The sequence below is a fragment of the Pelobates fuscus genome, chromosome 2, assembly GCF_036172605.1.
Source record: "Pelobates fuscus isolate aPelFus1 chromosome 2, aPelFus1.pri, whole genome shotgun sequence".
In the NCBI taxonomy this organism is placed as follows: domain Eukaryota; kingdom Metazoa; phylum Chordata; class Amphibia; order Anura; family Pelobatidae; genus Pelobates; species Pelobates fuscus.
Window position 1 is genome coordinate 385,979,659 of NC_086318.1, and position 22,096 is coordinate 386,001,754.

Below are 22,096 nucleotides of genomic sequence, written 5' to 3' on the forward strand. Positions count from 1 at the left end.
AACCGGTATCCACGATGACGCTCGCCCGATGGGTGAAATGGATAATGGCTTTAGCACACATAGATATCACTGTCTATGGCGCACACTCTACCAGAGGAGCCATGGCGTCAAAGATTTTCACCTTAGGTGGTAGATTAGAAGACCTCTTCAGAAGAGCGGATTGGTCTCGGGAATCGACATTTAAGGAATACTACTTTCGACCTATGGAACATGTATCAAGTGTAGTCATCTCACAGCTTTGAACTAGCCTAATAAGAGCCTCCGTGTCCTTTAATAAAATTACCAGATTTTTCTAATTACATGACGTAAAGTCATGATTTTATAAAGGACACGTAGGCGAGTATTAGCCCACCCGGCTCAGATACATAAAATGTTGTATCCCAACCCATGACTTTACGTCATGTAATTAGTAAAATCTGGTAATTACATGCTGCAGATAGCGCTGAAAAGACCTGCCTGGCAACTTGGGCAGTCCACCTGTGGCCGATCATGGTAAAATGAAGCACGTGCCTGTCACCTCGATCACTATACAATGTCTCAGCCAATGATTTAAGACATTGTCCCTGCCCTCTCTCTTCTCCTCACTTAGATATAAGGCAAAAGAGGCACAGAGCTTTTTTTTTATTTTTTTAAAGTGGTTTTCCCTGCTGCATGATCACTGTACCGTACAGTATCTGTGCTGTACGGTACTATATCAGTGATCAGTTTGATCAAGCTGACATTTTCTTTTGGATTATTTCAAAAAAAAAAAAAAACTTTTAGTACTGGTCGCAGCTGTTTGGTCTGTGATAAGTAATTTTATTTTAGAAGTAGGAATTTGGGGGTTGTTGTGAATAGTGTGTATTGGGCAGGTAGGCAATAAATTAATTTATCCCCATATTTATTACAAAGAATTAATCCCCTCAAAATTGCACAGCGGAGAAGGCATATGCCATTCTAGCAGACTGATAATAATGCCATAGCAGACAGTGACACTACCCCAGCCTCTGACATTGAGCTTCTGTGTGAGTTCGCCAGTGATATTTCCTTTCTCTCCCCCCCCCCCCTGCAAATCCAGGGTCACATTATAATAGACAGAAAATGTAGCATTCAATAGATGCTGCAGACATGAGAAGATTTGGGGCTTTAACCCCAGTAATGGGTATTGTCAATAAGCCCAATAAAAGGGCCCTACTTACATAACCACTGCATCCTGGCTACCCCTCTTATCCCAGAGGTTATGAAGAGGGGTCACTACCAGCAAATCCTCTGATTCCTAAGTTTTAACGACAACGCACTGTGTCCCCATTTAAATAACCCATTGACAGGCTCTACAAAATTCGTCTCCTTATCCAAAAATTATGCCCCAGAAAAAAAACATTTGCATTGAAGAATCCCTGATAAAATGTAAAGGTCGACAAGCAATATATCCCATCAAATTTTATAAATTATGCAAATCCACTACATGCTATACACGGGCGTTTTGCATTATCAAGGAAAGATTGTCATCTTGACCCACCAAGATGCCCTGATTCTGGGGGTACAAATGGCAAGATTTAGTGGGGTCTGATCCTTCCCTTGTTAAATAAGGATTATAAGCAATAGGTTGATATACCTGCATTGAATTGTTTAAAAATGTGCCTTGTTTTGAAACCCTAGCTTGTGGCACAGTGCTTAAAATGTAGAGATTTCCCCTAAACCCTGACAAGTGGCAGAAGCAGTAGAGGCTCCTCTTAAGCTTTACTGTTGAGATCCAAACTAAAAGTGCTCTCATAGTGCTGTAACCTATGTTATACATTGTATGGTTAAAAGGAGTTTAAATAAAGTTCCAGGATTCAAACCAAAGCTACCTCCCAAGACACACGTCTAACCACCCTGGAACACAGAATGTCTGACCTCCAGAAACAACAAATAGGCACAGCAGAGAGGGTGGAGGCCTTGGAGGACCACAGGAGGAGACTCAACTTAAAGGTTAGAGGGGTGCCGGATGATATAGGGCTAACAGACCTCCCACACTATATGAGGCGCCTGATAGCAACGCTAATGCAGCCAAAACTGCTTAAAATGGACGGACTGTTCCGCCTGCCCAAGCCGACCAACGCACCCCCACCGCCACAGCCGATATTATTGTGAGATTTCAATCCTATCAGGACAAGACAGCGGTCTTAGCAGCGACCCGAGGGAAACCCCTCTAACATTCGAGGACTCTCAACTACTTCTGTTTCCTGACCTAACGAGAAGCACCCTAAGCTGGCGCAAATCGCTGCAACCAAGCCTACAACATCTACGATCCAACAATATTCAGTATCGCTGGGGAACTCCAAAGCTCATCACCTTCACATTTCAAGGGACTACCTTCCGAGCAAGAAGCCTACAAGAGCTGGACACATATCTGAACCAACTGGGCCTGACGGTCACACGACCAGAGCCATCGACCACCTTGTCCAGGCTGCACCCCACCGCGACAAAAGAAAAGTGCTCTCATAGTGCTGTAACCTATGTTATACATTGTATGGTTAAAAGGAGTTTAAATAAAGTTCCAGGATTCAGAAGCTGAGTTGTTACAATAAAGACACAGAAGCAAGAAATACCTGTGTGGTTTTTCCCTCCATCTTTATATAAGGTTATTCTTATATACCCGGTTATCCTACCCTAATAATCAAAATGGCAACCGGTTATGGGCCCAGGAGTGATGCAGAAAACCGATGCAGCAGGCTTTGCTTTGATGGAGATGAAAAGAATTATGAACTTTGGGAGACTAAATTCTTGGGACATCTGAGGTTGCTGAAACTCAAAGAAACCATCCTGAATGTGTCTGCAGACACTGAAGGTGAGGATGAAGATCACAGTAAGAATGAGGAAGCATATGCTAAATTAATTCAATATTTAGATGATAAAAGTTTGTCTCTGATTATGAGAGAAGCAGCTGATGATGGAAGAAAATCGCTTAAAATATTAAGAGACTATTATGCAGGTAAAGGAAAGCCCCGTATTATTAGTTTATACACTGAACTAACATCTCTTCAGAAGTCTGTAAAGGAGAGTGTGACAGGTTTAAGGCCGAAGGCCTGTATTTGTGGGAGGAGTTAGCGTTCCTATATAAACGCTACTCCCCCCCCCCTTCCTACCTTGCCGTACGCACGCTGTTCACCTGGCCTGCTCACCTCCCCCTCGACAGCCGAACTTCCGCTTCTTCGCTAGCACTCTTCCGGTTCCCGTCATCACTCGCGGCTTCCCACCAGCCTTTGTTCGGTCAGATGCTTGTAACTCCATACAATCGAACGCCAGGTAATCGGCGAGAATGCCCGCGTTCGGCTATTCCCGCCGTTCGTCAGTTACCTAATTTCACATACGTACATTCACACGAACGTATGTGACCTATTATCACAGGTCTCATTTCGGCAGATCTATTAGTTTCACTATTAATACGTATCAATCACTGTGTCTATAGTTATTTGAGAACATAAGTAGTTATTAAGTACCTCTTATTGAATCCATCATGCCTTCATCAATATCTATACCAATGAGTCAGTGTGCTAGTTGTAAAACATGTGCAGGCTGGAATAATCATGTGTTTTCAGGTGGATGTAAATTTACTAGGTATTTACAGCTGGCAGTGGTATTATCCAATGTCTACATAAGCTTGTAAATAAATATTTTTCTGTGTATCTTTGTGCATTTGGGCTTACAGCCTAAACGTGACAGGTTTATCATGAATATAAGTAGTTATCCCTGATCCCTCGTAGTCTGCGTGCTATTACCATGCACTAACCACAAATCATTCTAATCCCTTTTTAGGAAGCCCTGTACGACCACGGGGCTCCGCGATCCGCCCAAGAGATGGGCTTTAAATCCGTGAGGAGGTAAGTGCCTGACTGGGCACAGACAGGGGGTAATGTGGGGGACAGTTCCTTTCACAGCTCACTCGATTATCTCCTTCCCGTGATTGGAGAACCCAATTGCCGCATCACACTCCGTATGCTCTGCATAGCGAGCCTGCAGGTTGCTGCCCTTAAAAATGCTTTGCGTGGGGGGCGGAGCTAGCTGCAGACCACCACGGACGCATAGTGCATCGCTCCGTGCCAAAACGAGCAAAAACCCGAATTAACGGTGGAAATCAGGCACCTACCTTTCCCAAATCCGACCCACAGATCGTGGCAAAGAACATGGGCAAGAAAAATAAAAAACCAGGACCGGATAAAACGCCGCTCAGCCAAGATATCGGCAAACTCCTGCGGAACTCGCAGAAGGCCGCATGGGGGAAAATGGCGCTGGGAGACGACGGGTACTCCGATTCATCTGGAGATTTTTACCCAGACCTAGAAGCAGGCGCATCGCTCAGCCAGCCCACAGGGCACACAATTAAAACCTCCCAGGCAGAAGAACCTGTCACTGCAGCCCTACTAACGAAAATGTTTATGGAGCTCAAACAAGACCTGGCGGCCGACCGAGCTCACTTCAAGGAGGCAATGGAGGGGGCCACCACGAGGCTCACCTACTTGGAAACCAAAGCTACCTCCCAAGACACACGTCTAACCACCCTGGAACACAGAATGTCTGACCTCCAGAAACAACAAATAGGCACAGCAGAGAGGGTGGAGGCCTTGGAGGACCACAGGAGGAGACTCAACTTAAAGGTTAGAGGGGTGCCGGATGATATAGAGCTAGCAGACCTCCCACACTATATGAGGCGCCTGATAGCAACGCTAATGCAACCAAAACAGGCAAAACTGCTTAAAATGGACGGACTGTTCCGCCTGCCCAAGCCGACCAACGCACCCCCAACGCACCCCCACCGCCACAGCCGATATTATTGTGAGATTTCAATCCTATCAGGACAAGACAGCGGTCTTAGCAGCGACCCGAGGGAAAACCCCTCTAACATTCGAGGACTCTCAACTACTTCTGTTTCCTGACCTAACGAGAAGCACCCTAAGCTGGCGCAAATCGCTGCAACCAAGCCTACAACATCTAAGATCCAACAATATTCAGTATCGCTGGGGAACTCCAAAGCTCATCACCTTCACATTTCAAGGGACTACCTTCCGAGCAAGAAGCCTACAAGAGCTGGACACATATCTGAACCAACTAGGCCTGACGGTCACACGACCAGAGCCATCGACCACCTTGTCCAGGCTGGACCCCACCGCGACAAAAGAATTTATACCCAGGTCCTCTCGACGCCCGACGCAAGCGGGTGACACAACCTGAACGCCACCAAAAGAACACTGCTCAATCTTTCAGGATGCCATAGACTCCACCACAAAAACCCGTGACTATATCCACCAAGTTAATTTGTTTTATTGTCGTTCCTTTTCCTTTATGTTTAATAAGTATTTCTTTGGCAAGCTGTCCCCAAGATGGTAACCCTTATCAATGTACACACCCAAGCCTGCCAGAGGGGACTGAGGCCCCATAGTAATAGCAACTCAGGAAATACCACGCAGCCATAGTGATTGTGCCCACTTATAAAGAGGCCCCAGATCAGGGAGTTTTGTAGAGGCACGAGCTCTGACATACAACCCCCCTCCTCTTACGCCTTATCCCGGAACGCGAGATGACTCACCGTGATAAATCCCTGGAGGGGGTTCCTCTTCCCCTGATGCACTTAAGCGTTCACTACTTATGATGCCCTTATTTCACCTTTCCTCTACTTCTGCGCTCAAGGGATTGTCAATTTATTGTATTTTAATGTTGTCCTACTTGTTAAAAAAAAAACTAAAACCCACTCAGCATGGGACTGTAACCCAACTACTAATTATACATGTATTTTCAAATGTGAACTCTTGGGGCTTTAGCCCACATATTGTACCGTATTGCCTTATTAACATGCTGAGTGATCAAAAATAAAGAATTGAAAAAAAAAGAAATGCTTTGCGTGCACAGCGTCTGCTTCATTACCTGTTCGGGTCCTGCGCTACCCGCTTGGATCACCACTCCCATCACAATCAGCACCAAGTAAAGCAGATTTTATACAGGAGCTGAGTGTGATAAGCCTCATGTACGAGTTATATTAACAGTTAGTTTGAAGTATAATATGGCTGTCTGAATATGTTGAGAGCTATTCTCCTCAACAGCTGCCTTTTGTCGGTCACAGACTGCAGTTTTCCTAATTGAAATCACCTGTGCCTCCACGAGGCCAAATATTTATTTTACGTGTGTGTAATTTCCCCCCCCCCCCCCCCCAAAAAAAAGCAGCTACTATTGTTGTTGCATATTGTCATCTGCTACCATTAGACAAATTACTGGTTCACTATTGACGCCTGTTTCTATCGGGTATAAATACGTTTTTAGTTCACATTCCAAATAACTGCCTCTACAAGGCCACGTTGTTACACAATTGGGTATTGGGGTACGGGGGCTTGATTCCTGCCTTGCCTCGTCAGGCCACGGCTTCACTCGACAACTCGTCATACGTTCATTCAAACTCACTATCCGTAACAATTGTCCTGTTACTCCTTGCTAATTTCACCCTCCTCTCTTTGTCAGGTACTATCACGCTTTCTTGGCACAACGCCTCCCTACATCTCCCTTCAGGAATATATAGTAGCCATCACGAGAATCTTCAGCACCCTCAGGGTCTAAGGATACTGTACAGCTATATCTCCAAGAACAGCACTATACTGCATATAATTTTCTTTCCCTCGACCACAGTTCCTTAACTCTTCTTTCTTTCTTCTTTCCCTCCCTTTTTTTTTCTGTCTTCTCTTTTTCTCTCTTTCTCCGACTGGGAATCTCCAGGTACCTATCATAAACCACACTTGGGTTTGCCAAGCACGTTACGTTACCCCCTTATCAAGCCCCTGTCTAGGGTCAGAGAACTGGCTATCTAGGGTTAGGAGCTGGCCTTAGCTGTGCAACGTAGCTGGTCCCGCGAGGCCAACTCCCCAATCTCAACACAGATTTTCACCCCTGGGCACAAATCATAGTTAGAGCCTCGCATTCATCCACCTATCGGGTTTATAGTTAGGGCCTCACCTGACACAGCCACACTTTTTGGATCTTTTACTGTCACCGAGAGGCCGACACCCCGCCACCACGATAGTGGCTCGAGCCCCACGTCCAAATCATAGGTAGAGCCTCTCACCAGCCGCTTGGCAACTAGCAGGACCTCACTTGTCACGGGGTAGAGAGCTTTTCGCTTCGGCACTAGTTAGCCAGCCAGTTCTATATTACTTAACAGTATTGTTGTTAATCAGTTCATTGTTGTCATATTCTTTTTCAGTACGTCCTAAGAAGGCAACATCGCACAAGGGATTGCAGCATTACTGACCAAGAGACACTCAGTCTCGTACCTCACCCAACTGACAACACCCGAGCATAATCCACATTTCAGCATCCTGATGTTGAAGTTAGGAGTCACAGTGTGGAATGGATTAGCAGGGTCTGGTGCAGGGTAACCGCACGCCCCCTGGTGTTGAGCACCAGCGTTTGTGCGGCCACATACCAGGACCCTGATGCAGCTTCAGTAAAAAGAGTACTGGATACCAGAAGCCATCACCAGACTGTTCTGCAACTTGGAACAGGATGTGACATTCACTGTAGCGGCTGTGCACGCTTTCGGCGTTCTCACCCTGCTGCTGCTCGCCTGTCTGTGCTGCAGCGTAACTTTGGCCTTCCTGCATATGTGACGTGCCCACAAGGTGGAACTCCACCTTGCACATGCTGGAGAGACTGTGTGAGCAGCAGCAGGCGATAGTGGAGTTTCAGCTGCAGCACGCACGGGTCAGTTGCTCTACACCAGACTTGCCCTCAAATTGATCAGAGTTAAAGGATTTCAAGTGGACTCATTACAATTACAGGGCCTCTAAAGAGTCCTGTATTGTTATTTGTCGTCACTACCTTCCAGCGTCGGGAGTGGGTAATTTGCTGCCTTCCTTGCATGTGGTAGCCGTTTCTCAGGCTCCCTCTCAGAAATCGAACCCTGATTCCCCGTTACCCGTGGTCACCATGGAAGGCACAGTAAATTGCATCGAAAGTTGATATGGATGACATACGAATGCGTCGTCGCCTTGTCGTTGGGGAGCCCATTGAAAACGTGCTCTAGCATTATGAGCTGGGTGATCTCCGGGAACTTGGCTTGATGGGACTTGAGACAGTTCTGGGTGGCCCTTGTGATGTGGCATGCCCACTCCGCATGGGAGTCCTCCCCTTTCCGGGTCTCCCTAAACTTTTGGCGGTATTGCTCGGGGGTGACCGCATACCAGGCCAGGAGGATTTAGGTAATAAAGGGATAGTCTTTGATCTGCTCTTCTGGTACAGCCCAGTAAATATCCGCTGCCTTCCCCACTAGTTTGCTGTCTTGTAAAAAGTAATCAATGTCTTCTTCTGCTTCCTTGAAGTCTTTAAAAGGCATTATATGGTAGCTTGTGTGCCAGGGTGGTTGTGCTTCCCGGCGCCCTCTGTCTATTAGCAAGGACATAGGCTTGCACCTCCAAAAAGGTCCTGCTGACAATCTCCTCTGGGGGTAGCTCTCGGTAATATGCCAGGCGTCGTTACACCTCCTGCGCACTAACTCCTCAGCTCCTGCTGCTGCTCGCCTGTCTGCGCTGCAGCATTCCCGCTCACCGCCTAATGAGACTGTGCGAGCAGCAGGCGATAGTGGAGTTTCAGCTGCAGCACGCATGGGTCGCTCTGCGGAACAGAGTTGTTTTTTATATGTCCCAATATTTTGGGGGCTACCCCAATTAAAAATATATATATATATATATATATATATATATATATATATATATAACAGTGTTGGCTTCCTCCCTTCCTCCACCGCTGCTTCCACCTACACCGCCATGGTCACCGCCTCCTCAACCTATGGGTCACTTAGTATAAACTTGAGGCTTGTGAAGACCTTTTCTTCATGCATCAGGAGTTGATCTCAGTTTGAACAATGAAAGAGAATACCCTGCACTCCAACCCTCTCTCAAATGGATAATTCTGGTGATCCTCCTGACAGCCATGCTTTAGATTTTGATTTATGTTCTTCCAAAGCAAAAATCAAAGATTCCATCTAGTGCTATTTTATGGCTCAGCTGTATTTTTAATGTTTATGTTATTTCATGTGATTTCCCTATCCACATTTGTTTGCAGGGCACTTCTCCTACTCTTACCCCCATTTCACACCAGCTTTTGCAGCTCTGGCCCTTTCCAGGACTTTTTTTAGAGGCATTTTTGTGGCCAAAAGTTCGGGTCCCCATTGACTTCAATAGGGTTAGGGGTCAAATTCGATCCGAACCCGAACATCCAGGTGTCCGCTCAACTCTAATCAGGAGATATCAAGCAATGAAATTATATGTGAAAAAAATATATAAAAATGAATAAAAAAGAGAAAACTAATATTTAAAATAATAAGAATATTTTTTTAAAAAACAGTATTGTTTTAAGATAACATATGAGTAAGGGATCTTTTTCTATTTTACAAGATAATATATTAAAGTGACAATGACACCCTTAATAAAATAAAGATGATGACCACAACTACTTTATCTTAAAATTATAATACATGCTAAAAACATGAAACAATTGTTTTATAAAAGTTGATATATAAAGTGCATAAGTGAAATGTGTCAAGTGCATATAAAATAAATAACACTACAATTAATCGGGTGTAAAAATACAATTAAGGAAGCAGCCGGCCGCATGTTTAGTGAGCTCCGGGGTATAGAGCCCTGTAACCACCGAAATCTACCTCAATTCACCCACAGAAAGAGGTCTGGGGTGACCGCTGACAATCACAGACCTTATGGGGCACAAGATGAAAAAACCCAAACCGTCCAAACCGCGGGAAGGGCCGACAATAGGAGATCTATGGCGGCAGGCCCAAGGTGCGCATGGTCCCAATATGGCGGCCCTCGCGGAAGACGGCTCAGATTTTTCTGACGACCTGTCTTACGACACGGAAGCGGGTATGATACCTACCTTCACCCACCATCCACCGAGCCAAAAGATACCCCTGCAGACTGACCCTGAGTCAGATCCGGTGACCACGGCAGTCCTGAGAGACCTCCTCGCGGATCACCACAAGAAAATATCAGACGACGTGACGGCACTGCGGGGCGACTTGCAGGGCCTAATGGGCAGACTTAACCAGCTGGAACATACTACCCAAACAAGTTCTCAGCAAATTGCCTCCCTCCAACAAGCAGTGCAGGAGATACAACAGCAAACTCGGACCCTAGAGCAACGCCTCGCAGCCCAAGACGACGCCAAGAGATGGAACAACATTAAAATACGAGGGGTCTTAGAGTCAGTAGTGGAAGCGGAACTGCCACACTTCATACGGCGCCTACTGACGGCCGTGCTGACACCACGGGGCACCAAAACTGCGGTGCTCACCGGCACATTCCGCATACCAAGATCAAAGGCCCCCACCACGGCCCCAGGAGACATTATTGTACAGTTCCAGAGCACTAAAGATAAACTAGCGGTAATGTCCGCCAACAAAGGGCAGGCGTTCTACCGCTTTGAAGATATGGACCTATCCTTTTACTCAGACTTATCCGGTGACACACTGGCGTGGAGACGCTCCATGAAACCACTCACCATACTCTTACGGCAACATAACGTCGGCTACCAGTGGCGTCCGACGCGAACCCTGACTATCTCACACGGAGACACGACCTACAGCATCCAGGAGCTGCACGAGAGCATCGCACTCCTGCCGAAACTGGGCCTCTCGGCGGAATCGCTGACCCAACAGGTCCCCAATGGCACCCCCAAGAGGCGACACCTGTGGAACCCAGCAGGGACCCCTGATTTTGTCCCACGAACATCCACGCCGGACTCCTATGTACTCGCAACTACCTGAAGGGTGGACAGTCTCAACTGAACTTACCTCTCCAAATTGCTTCCGTTGCATAAGGTTTCTCGTTTTTCAAAGTTTTCTTTATTCTGTGGCTATACTATAGTTACACTGACAGTTTGCCCTCAGTGTATGCACATGTTGGTATAAGCTATGTGACTCGACTACCGTCGACCCAATGCTCATATTTTGTGCTAAATCATAGGAATGCCTAATTTAATTTGTCATGCTCATGTTGGTTTAAGCTATGTGACTCGACTGACGACCCAATGCTCATATTTTTGCTAAGCCATATTATTGCCTAGTTTAATTTGTTATGCACATGTTGGTATAAGCTAGGTGACTCGACTAACAGCGACCCAATGCTCATACTTTTGCGAAGCCATATTATTGCCTAGTTTAATTTGTTATGCACATGTTGGTATAAGCTAGGTGACTCGACTAACAGCGACCCAATGCTCATATTTTTGCTAAGCCATATTATTACCTAGTTTAATTTGTTATGCACATGTTGGTATAAGCTAGGTGACTCGACTAACAGCGACCCAATGCTCATATTTTTGCTAAGTCATATGATTGCCTAATTTAATTAGTCATGCTCATGCTTAAACGTGCTATTACTATATTATTATAACCTTGTATTTTTACTTATGACTGTTCTACAGTAATGTGCTTCAATATACTAATGTCCTTAACCTGTGTCCTACTCTCACGACACTCACTCCATTTAGCACACCACTCGCCACATCCAGCGTGCTTCGATATCTAATCAACCTTTAACTGTTGAAGCTTACGAATAACCGTGTATGCATAGCCTGTTTATAATTTTACTTAAAAATGTGCCGATATTTACAAGCCATAAATGTGAAAAACTGTGTTATAATCTTTGTATGTAAGCCGTTGTGGCATTGTTAAATGCTCTGTTACCTCCAGCACAATGAAAAATAAAGAATAAAAAAAAAAATACAATTAAGTATACTAATATTAGGTAGCATCAATAGAAGAATAAAATGTCAAGTTTAAATCAAGTGCTAATATACTAATAATGCAAAGTAAAGTAATATAAGGTAAAAAAACAAAATTAAATCCATGGCATAAATGTGCAGAAATTAATGACAAAGACATCCATTTAGGTGACACTTTTCATTATAAAAGGTGGTTAAATGAAGAGCCAGCACCAAACAAATAAGTAATAGAAATCTGTAAAAAATAAATAAATTTATTTTTAGTAAATATACCAACAATTTAAAAATAATTTCTTAAAGTAAGGGAATGACATATTTAGAGTTTAAGCCTATTGGGACTTGTTTGATAATTTGGAATTTTAGCTGGGATATGTTATGTTTGAACAGCAAAAAAACTGGCTGGAAGGGGAAGATCCACTAAACCAATCATAATGGTCAATTTGTGCTTTAAAAACCTATCCTTGAGGGGCGTGGTTTGACCACCAACTTAAATGGCCGCCTAAGCCGAGAGCTCCTGCACCATCCACCTAGCATCAAACAATTGCCAACAGCATAGAATCTCACAAACAGCCCTAAACACAGCACATAATGTCTGACAACAGAACTGGAGCGAAACCACGTAAGAAACGGGGAGAAGGAAGAGAATCACAGGCATCAGTGGTGGACCAGTTTATCGCAGTAAGCAACGTGGGAAGGCCGCAAGATGGCTGCCAAGCGGACCTGGGCGGCTCCCACCCTCAGCCTCAATCACTGACTGGGAAGCAACGGCAAGCCCCCAGGGAGACACAAACCAAATCCTAGCCAAACTAGCAGATGTTCGCAGCCACCTGGCCGGAGATATCACTAGAAGCTCCAGGGAGGTAAAGGCCGAAATACAGGCGCTGGGGCCCACACATCCACCCTAGAGACCAAAGTTGAGCGGATTACACGGGCCCACAACGCGGTGGCCACACAGACCAGCACCCTAGACCACCAGGTGAGCAACCTGGAGCTCATGGTGGAGGACTTAGCAAATAGATCCAGACGCAACAAACTCCAGGTCCGCGGCCTACCATAAAAAACAAACGATGGCCCACTGATAGCCATGATGGAACACTACTTCAAACACCTTCTACCGAACATCCCACATCACAGATGGGTAATCGACAGAGCCCACAGAGCGCTGCGCACCCAACAATCTAGCTCAACACCCACAGACATAATTATCCGCTTCCATTATTACTCAACTAAAGAAGCAATTATGAAATACATTAGAGACCATGAACTGAATTAGTAAGACGCCACCATAACACTATACCAAGACCTTTCTCCGACCTCACTGCAAAGGAGACGAGAATGGAGACCTACAGAGACATCCTGAAGCGCCACGAAATACGATATACCTGGGGACATCCAAACTGGTTGCATTCAAAGCAGGCAAAGCCCATGCGCTGCTACCGGGAGCGGACCCAGCACCCTTCCTACAAGATCTAGGGGTGAACACCCCCCAAGACTTCGCCCTTCCACAACAGAGCCGGTCAAAGCTGGCGGCCCTACCTAAGGCCTGGGGAACAACAGCAGAACCCCTCAATGAGGCCACTTGGGACCAGTTACATTGCGAATGCAGGAACATTGATACTGCCAGCACTCTAACCGGCACAGATAAGTGACTCTCCCCCTCATGAACTGCCCCCAAGACACAGCTAACCCCAGGGGGGTCCCACGGCTCGGGTTGCACAGACACATGGGGAGCCGCTAAATAAGGGGTGAAACCACGAGGCGTCTGGGGGTCACCATGCTACATAAAAACAGAGACTGCAGACCGCCACAGCCCCCCAATGTAAATGCTCAATGTTAAACACAACCGTGCAAAGCCTGATTTGGTGGGAGAAGGGGCCGCATTTGGCAGGGGCCCCTTCAGGCGGTCCAAAGTGCAGACCGTGTAACCCCACCGGCGACATGTTAAATTACTATTGGGTGGGGCCACTTGCCCCCCCCCCTTTTTGATCCCGCTGGAGACGCCGAGGGCCTGTCGGCAAGGGGGGAGGAGGAAATGGAACGAGAGGTGTAAGCGCGTCTACTGTGCTATGCAAAGCACACTCTCAAACTGCGATACTTATATCTAGGCCATCAAGGGCCTCAATACTACAATGCTAGAGACCCTCCAGATAGACTCAATCACGTGGCACTTAGAAACCACTCAGACTAAATAAGAACTATTGTGAGGTTTACACGTTGACGCACGATGGACTGGGGTGTGCCCTTCCCTGACAGGGTACCCTTTTCGTGCCCTGCGGGGCAGGCTCACACCCACAAGACCAGACTATTGGAGTTAAATTGTTTGTATATACTTTGTTTATTTTCATTGTTGACTTTTACTGTAACTTAACCTACCACTGACACTACATCTACCAAGGGGGGGAAAGGGAGGGAGACACAGGGTAAAAACACAGCCATCCAACCCCTGTACCGAAACCCAAACCCATCCACTGAACTACCATACCCACAAGCACGATAGCACATCGCTCAGTAGCAAATAACTGAGACATGACACTCAAACTAATTTCCTTTTAAATAAGACAGGGATGACCAAAGTCTTACACACTGACATCAACACCATAACCTGGTCAAACCAAGCCGATGTCACAATCACACTACACAAACTGAAATACAATTCCAATTAGAAATGGCGACTAAAGACTAACCTACTAAAAGACAAACACCTAGTCACAACCACCAAGGTAGTACTAAAGGACTACTTTGCCCTCAATGCAAATGAGACAAACCCAACAACAACATGGGCGGTCCACAAAGCGGTTCTCTGAGGACACTTTATCAAAGCTGCCACACACAAAATCAAACTACTATTAGAACTACAAACACAACTCAGGAAACTGGAACACTACCAGAAAACAAAACCCACCAAAACTAAACTCACAGCACTAAGGCACTCCATTAAAGAATTAGCACTAGAGGAAATGTCTCGCTCTATAGTATGGTCCAGGCAACTATATTACGAGAAAGCAAACAAAATGGACTCTCTGCTGGCTAGAACCCTAAGACCTATACAGGAGAGTAAACCGATAACAAAAATAAGAGGCAGGACAAACGAGATAGCAACCACACCAAAAGCAATAAATGAGGTATTCAAGGAATATTTTACTGCTCTCCACAATCACTCCCCACAACACTCTGAAACCAATGCAGCCTATATGACACAATTAGAGGACTTTCTCTCAGGCATAGATATGCCGACAGTACCGAGATAAGACAAAGAGACCCTCCAAGAGCCTATCTCACAAGAAGAGGTAGAGAGAGCCATCTCCGTGCTCCACGGCAACAGAGCACCAGGCCCTGATGGCTAGGACATAAGCTACTATAAACAGTTCGGAGAAGAACTAGGTCCACACATCATGACTCTATATATAATCATGAAGCTAATATAATCCTCTTACCCAAACCAAACATAGACACTACCCTGGCAGCCAACTACAGACCGATATCACTCATTAACTCAGACCTAAAAATATACGCCAAAATCCTAGCGAACAGACTTACACCACTACTCCCAAAGCTGATCAATTCCGATCAAGTGGGGTTCATACCGGGCAGACAATTGTACAGGAACACAAGACGGGCAGACCTCATCTGGCACATGACAGAAACCAAGGAACCTTCTCTGGCACTATCCTTAGATGCAGAGAAGGCCTTTGACCGAGTCCAATGGCCATACCTATTTCACCTCTTACACCACTTACACTTCCCAACGCCATTTATTACAGCGACAAGAGTCCTATACGGAGACCTTCGAGCCCAAACAGTCATCACAGGGACACCGGAAACTCCCTTTCTAGTAACCAACGGCACACGACAGGGATGCCCACTCTCCCCGCTCCTATTCACATTCACACTCGAACCACTGTTACACACAATCAGGTGAAGCCAACAGATACAGGGAGTGTCAATAGCGCATAAGTAATTTAAAGTGTCAGCATACGCGGACGATGTGCTGCTTACCCTTACCAACCCAACAAGCTCCCGGGCCGCACTAACCACGCTCTTGGAGATACATGGGAATATTTCGGGATACAAAATAAACTTAACCAAGTTATACACCAATAACATCAAAATAACGAAAGATACCTTCACATACCTAGGCATTCAACTCACAGCAGACCCCACCCAACTATATCATAAGAATTACACACCACTATTGGTGAGTTCACCAAACAATCATCGGGGAACTCGAACACTGGACAGACAAACAAATATCATGGATTGGCCGCATACACACGCTCAAAATGAACCGACTGCCCAGACTCCTTTTTCTCTTCCAAGCCCTCCTGGTGAAGATAACCAAAGAAGACCTCACAAATATACAAAAAGCAATCGACTTTTAGTTTTACCGACTACTTTGACTTCTGGATTCCCCTGACCTTGGTCTATCCCTGTTTACGTTAACCTCAGCCATTATGAAGTGGTTACACCAAACAACGCAAAATACTACATTTAGAATACTTATTAAATAGTATGCAACCTTGGGGCCAATTTCTTTCTTAGGGTGCTATGCTCTCTCAAAGACGACATAGCCCAGAAAATTACTTGAAGTTGAAAAGGGCATCTAATATATTTCCCCCTGTGACTTTTTAAAAAATCCTGAAACAACAGTATGTGAGGGTACTGGTATATTTTTGAGACACTGTAAAAAAAAAATACTGAGGCTTTATTGCACTACAACTCATTTCAGGATTATGACATTTCTTGCGAAAATTGAATTTGTGTGTGGAAAAAAAAAAAACAAAAGAAAAAATGACCACTAAATGGGGCTAGCATTTGTGATAGTAGCTAGGTCAAACAACTTAAATTACGCCATTTGGAATACTATGGTTTGCTTACTTTTGAAACTGGTATGTCATAATGGTGGAAATGTTCTTACCCAAGATGCCATACTCTCTCAAAGGTGACATGGGGCCAGGAAATCACACTGGTACCAAGACTGGTATATGGGGCACTGTGAAATTTGAGAGTCAATGGTAAATTAAAATATTAAGGATTTATTGCACAAACTTATATCACAATTATAAAATTTTCTTGTGAAAATGGAATTCATGTGAGTGAAAAAAAACAAATAATCGCATAACCACTAAATACGGCACACATTTGTGATAAAAGTGGCTAGACCTAACATCTCAAAATTCAAATAAGAATACTATATTTTTCCAGGGTTTGTGAGTAAGTGGCTGCTAAAAAACACTGGACATAGCCCATTTTGAATACCCTAGGTTGTCTACGTTTGCAAATGGTATGCCATAAAGGGAGTTTTTGTCATTCCTGGGCCGCCATATGGTCTCAAAGGCAACATAGGCACAGCAAACCCTGTAACTGTCCAAAACACCATAAAACCTGTATATGGTGGGCATCGCTGTACTAGTGAGACATCACACCATGCAAATATGTGTATTTTATTGCAGTTATGGCTAACATTCAGTTAAAATATAATGCAGATAATTAAAAAAATAACATTTCTAACTTTTAGATTTCATTCATATAAAAATGTTTTATATATTTGATGTGAAATTAAAGCTCTATTTGTCTTGAATAAAATGAGATATAAGTGTGGGTGCACTTAATATGAAAGAGGTAAATTATGATTGGACATTTAGCTCAAATAATAATAGGTTTTGTTTTGATCAGTACAATTGCTACTGTTCTTAACCCCTTAAGGACAGAGCTTCAGAAGCTTGACTTACGCTTAATGACACAAGCAATTTTTGCATTATCTTGCTGTTTGCGTTCAACTGCAATTTGCATCTCTCTCATTTATTGCACCGACACATATTATATACTGTTTTTTAAAGGACAGAAAGGGCTTTAATTTGATATAACATATATATATATAAATGCTTACTTATTATAAAAAAAATACAGAAAAATGCAAAAAAAATGAAAAATATTGTTTTTTTTTACAGTTTTTGCAATCATAATGTGTGCATAATTAGTGCAGGTTAAGGGAAGTAATTAAAAATAAATTCATTTATTTGTTCTGATTTACAGAATATATAATGTGTCTGGGATTTTAAGTTTTTTTTGGTAGTTACAGGTCACAAAGCACAAGGAGTAAAATAAAATTTTAATGTGGAGCGATTTTAGAATTTGGTATGTTTGTCTTGTAAGCCTAATAGCCATAAAATAAAACAAAATTGCCACACAAAAGTATATATTTATATAAAGTAGACATCACAGGCTATTTACCTAAGGTTGTTTGACACTTTCTACGTAGCCATTTTACCGCCAACCTAAATATTGGAGTAAAATTGTGTTTTTGGGGGGTTTTCGCACACAAACGTATAACAAAGAATTTCTCATGTGTATTTTGTAAAGTTGGTGTGTGCTATTCCTGTACAAAGTTTTATTATGTGTTCAGTTACTTCTGCTGAGTACAACGGTACCCCCATTGTATGTCTTTGGCACTATTTTGTGAAGCTACAGTGCCATATAGGAGACCTGTCCTTTTCAGTATTCACAGTAGAATTTTGAGAGACGGATTTAATGAGCCTATGCTTCCATTTGGGGTATTATAGTAGTTTGACTGTTCAAAAACCCCCACAAAGGCCTACCATTTGTAAAAGTAGACACTCCAGGGTATCTCATAAGGTGCATATTGTGCCTTAACATGCCCCCATTTTTTTACCATTACATGCCAAAGTATGTGGTAAAAAATAATTTTGTGCATTTTTTACATACGGATTGCATTTTTGCTGGGCATTTTGTATATTTCATATGTGCCACTAAGTTCAAACCCCCCAAATTATGCTCAGCTAAGTCTTCTGAGTAAAAGGACACCCCCATTGTATGTCTATGGCACTATTTCGTGAAGCTACAGTGCCATACAGGAGACCTGTCCTTTTCAGTATTCACAGTAGAATTTTGAGAGACGGATTTAATGAGCCTATGCTTCCATTTGGGGCACTATTTTGTGAAGCTACAGTGGCATATTGGAGACCAAGCCATATCAGTTTTTACAGAACTTTGAATTTTGACGCTGGGCCTATGTGCAATTTCCAAGCATCTTCGTAAGTTTTAAATTCAAACTACCCCACAAAGGCCTACCATTTCTTAAAGTAGACACCCCAGGGTATTTCAAAAGGCATATTTTGAACCTTAGCGTGGGATAATTTTTCCGCTAGCTTGTACCAGGTGTAGTGGTAATAAGCGTTTTTTATGCCTTTTTGACACACAAAGTGAGTTTGCACAGTATATTTTGCAAACCTTATGTGTACCACCACTCTATAATACTTTATATGTTGCTCAGCTATGTCGGCTGAGTACAAAAATACCCCCGTATGTACCTTTGCCAGGTATATGTGGACATCGGAGGGGCACATTTGGGACACAGCCATTCCATTTTTTTTCAAACTTTAAATTTTTACGCTGTGCCCATGTCCCATTTTAGAGTATTTTACCAGGCTATATAATCCAAATACCCCATAAAGCCATACCATTTCTTAAAGAAGACATCCCAGGGTATTTCAAAAGGCATATTTTGAAAATTAGTGTGGGATCATTTTTCCGCTAGCTTGTACCAGGTGTAGTGGTAATAAGCGTTTTTTCTGCCTTTTTGACACACAGTGAGTTTGCACAGTATATTTTGCAAACCTTATGTGTACCACCACTCTATAATACTTTATATGTTGCTCAGCTATGTCGGCTGAGTACAAAAATACCCCCGTATGTACCTTTGCCAGGTATATGTGGACATCGGAGGGGCACATTTGGGACACAGCCATTCCATTTTTTTTCAAACTTTAAATTTTTACGCTGTGCCCATGTCCCATTTTAGAGTATTTTACCAGGCTATATAATCCAAATACCCCATAAAGCCATACCATTTCTTAAAGAAGACATCCCAGGGTATTTCAAAAGGCATATTTTGAACCTTAGCGTGGGATCATTTTTCCGCTAGCTTGTACCAGGTGTAGTGGTAATGAGCGTTATTAAATTAATTTTGTAACTTTTTAAAACTTTTTTTACTTTTTAAAACTATTTTTTAAACTTTTGTTTTGCTTATTCATTTTTTTAAAGTTTCCTAAACTTTCGTAAAACTTTTTTTTACAGATTTAACATTTTTCTAAGCTTTTTCTTTTACCGTTAACCCCTAACTAGCAGTAAGCAGCACTAACAGTAAATTCCCCATTTTCCCATAACTCCCACCCACCCCAGCTAGCAAAATATTTAATTATACAATATTTAAATTAGTTAATTAAATTAATTTAACCCCTGAGGGTTAAAAAATAAATAAAAGTTAATCGTCAGGGGTTAAAAAAAATTAGATCACAGTATAATACTGTGATCTGTATTTTGATCACTGTAGGCAGTGATAGACTGGCAGGTAAGGGGTTAATTTTTATTTGGACTGGGTAAAGGGTTTATTTTTTTTTTATTTTTTACTTAAACGTTATTAAAACTTTTTTTTTTACTTAATTTTTTAACTTTTTAAAGCTTATTTTAAAACTTTTTTTAACGTTAACCCCTAGTTAGCCTAACACTAAATCCCCCAATTCCCCACTAACTTCCACCCTCCCCAGCTAGCTAAATTTATCATTTTAAAATATTTAAATTAATTAATAAAATAAATTTAACCCCTGAGGGTTAAAAAAAAAAAAAAGAATTAACCCTCAGGGGTTAAAAAAAAAAATCAGATCATATTAAAATGTAATCCCTGCCAATTGATCACTGTAGTCAGTGATCAATTGGCAGGGAAGGGGTTAATTTTTTATTAATATGGGTAAAGGGGGGTGGGATTTTAATTTAACTTTTTTTTTTAACACCAGGGGGCAGGATCACTGAAGATCCGTCCCCCTGCACTTCACACTGAACCCGGAAGTGCAGGGAGGCGGAGGTGAGTATACAGAGCACATGTGCCCGCTCTGACATGCTGTCAGAGCGGGCACATGAGCTGGGACAGCCCGATCCGGTGCTCCCGGTCTGCCTCTAATGCAGAGGCAGACCGGAGCACCATTAACCCCACGATCGCCGCGATTGCGGCGATCTGGGGTTAATTTTACCGCGTGACGGACGAGGTCCGTCACCCGTCGTTAAGGGCATCCCCAGGATGACGGACCTCGTCCGTCACCCGTCGTGAAGGGGTTAATGGATTAAGTTCCAAATGCTTATGCAGTCATAAATTAGTTCTCAAAGACATTGGGTGTCAAGTATAAAAATGTTTGCATCTGCTTGCACTTTTGCACATTTTTTTTTTAATTTGTGTGTACAAGGGACATTTACTTCTGTAAATAAGGCCATTACCCAATACCCATCACTAGTCCTTAACAGGTCAAGTGGCATTATCACTTTCCACTTCAGATTACAACAACAAAGGTTTATGAGTAGTGTGCTTTTTAAATGCATCAACATTTCCTTACTTGTTACTTAGATTAGACATTATTTTCAGCCAAACTCAGGTCTAAATCAGGTCCCTGTTTCAGCCAATACATCCTGAGCCTCAGGTTTATAATGACCAAGCAATAAAACACAGTGCTTGAAATCAGACTAAACCTGCATCATAAATATAAACACTTATATTACACTCATCTTACAGTAGAACTGTAACTGTATTGGTTTTTTTCACCCATGTGCTTTCACCTACTCATGGTTTTCTAGGTCCCAGAACCATGTAATTGTTAATTAAATGGGTTGATAAAAGCATATTTTTAATCTCGACAGTCCTCCAGAGCACATGTTGGTTCCTAAGTAAATAAATCCCAGAAAAAAAATAAAATATGATATAACAGAACACTAAGGTCTGTGTCTAACTAAGTTATGTGTCTAACTGATGAATACACTAAAAGTAGTGATTTTCAGATTAATAAGCACTTTAAGTTTGTACATAGTTCATAAGTCATTAAACTCCGTTTAAAAAAAAAAACTGCCTCACTGACTGTAAATTAAAAATCTGCATTTCCATTGAACATATTCTCTACATCCTGCAGTGTGAAAGAATAACCACACTATGATAGAACTAGATTCTAAATAGAATGAAGGGTGAGACTGCACTGAGAACTACAGCTGCAGCAGCCATGTTACTACTCCTCTCTGAAGCCAGAGCGCGAACTGAGACTCGACACAGAAAGGCAGACCGGGAAAACAACCAGCTCGCGCTCTTATTGGCTGAGAGGCATGCTACTCAAACAATCCCATGCAGCGATTGGCTGCTTTTTTTTTTTCTTGCTGTGACATTTTTAGTGTGGTACTGGTTTTAGCAAGTTAGGATAATGGTCTCATGTGATGTTTGAAATGTTCTGTGAGGTGTTACTTCACTGGGGCTTTAGAACAAGTACAAATATGCTGGTTAAATTATGTTTGATCAGAGGAGTTTGCC